At 28.1% G+C, this 1,588-nt stretch overlaps 1 protein-coding gene across 1 annotated transcript in view; it reads left to right on the forward strand.

The window, feature by feature from the left end:
- HACE1 (HECT domain and ankyrin repeat containing E3 ubiquitin protein ligase 1) overlaps positions 1–1,588 on the forward strand; it is a 94,960-nt gene that overhangs the window by 87,919 nt on the left and 5,453 nt on the right. The gene's annotated exons all lie outside the window — the stretch shown is intronic.

The raw sequence follows: 1,588 nt of genomic DNA on the forward strand, positions 1-1,588 counted from the left end.
CTCCCAACCAATGTACCACCAGGGAAGCCCAACAATTCAAATTTTTAAAAAATCACCTTTAATATAAGTCTCTGAATATAATCACTTAACATTTTGGTTATTTTTCCAGAATTTTTCTCACATATATAAATTTTTATTTTTAAAAAACATTGTTCCTTTTTTTTAACTTTTGAATTTAACAGTATATCATTAAAAATCGTTTCATTTATAGATCTAGTTTTTTAAATGGCTGTCTATTCTTCAGTCTATGGACCTCCCTTAATTGATATAGTCCTTTATTGCTACATTTTCCTGTTTATGAATAATGCTGAATAAGGAAATCTTGTGCTTTATACACTTGCAGCCCAGTTTTGATTATTTATAAATATAGGATAAATGTAATATATAGGATATATAGGATAAAAATATAGGATAAATTCTTAGAAGGGAAATTTTTAGATACAAAAGTATATAAATTTTTATAACCTTGAGACATTGTTCATTTAACCTTCAGAAAAATATCAGTATTCACCTCAGCCTATTTCTTTTATTCTATCAATACAGGATGTAATCATTTTTATTTTCATAGTTTCATATATGTATACTTTGTGTGGTGTGGATTTCCTTTCTTTATTTTTTACACATTATTCTACCATCATTTTCAGAAATTTGGTTTTAAATGTTCTTTATATATAGGGACATTAACTCTGCAAATATCTTTCCCAGTTTATCATTTGCCTTTTAATTATATTAAGTTAAACATACAGATTTCCCTGTAATTTAGATTATAAATTTAATTTATAAAAATTATATAATGAAAGTGTTAAATTAGGTTGCAAGTTGATTATCAGTACTTTCCTTATGTTTTTTAAAATAAATTCTTCCCTACTCCCAAGATTTTTTATATATATGTTTATCTACCTTTTTTTCTGTAACTTTTTTGTAGTTTCTGTTTTTACATACCAGTTTTTAAGCCATCTGGACTTTATTTTGGTTTATGTTATAAGGCAGGGCTCTTTGATTATTTTTCTAAGCAGTTTATATTTAAACACCATTTAATAAATTATTATATTTTCCTTCATGATTCAGTTGGTATGAGTCTTTAAGATGTAGGAAACAATTATTCAAGTTCTTTAGTACTAAAAATGTCTGTTAGATTGCTGCTCTTGTAGAATAAAAAACACTTCTATTAGTAATACACTGTACGTCTCCCGTGTCAATAGTACAGTCATAGTTAGCAGTGCTGTAAAGAACTGCACTGTTTACTATTTAATTGGTCGAGAAGTGTAGCTGCGAATCCATTTAAACGGAGATGAAGAATGTGGGTAGAGTAGAAGCCAAGAGGGAGGAGATATGGGGATATATGTGTATGTATAGCTGATTCACTTTGTTATAAAGCAGAAAGTAACACACCATTGTAAAGCAATTATAAAGAGGTTAAAAAAAAAAAGAGTAGAAGCCAAGGAAGCTGAGGGGAAACTACATGGAGCTAAGCTTTACCTTCAGGTTGAAGAATCCACTTTTCAGCACTTAGTCTACATGGAGTCCTTGTTTTGAATTCAAACTAAGTCTTAAGTTCTTTTATTGTTGTTTTTTTTTTTTTTTTTTT

This window comes from Lipotes vexillifer, unplaced genomic scaffold (assembly GCF_000442215.2).
Source record: "Lipotes vexillifer unplaced genomic scaffold, Lipotes_vexillifer_v1.1 scaffold732, whole genome shotgun sequence".
Lineage (NCBI taxonomy): Eukaryota > Metazoa > Chordata > Mammalia > Artiodactyla > Lipotidae > Lipotes > Lipotes vexillifer.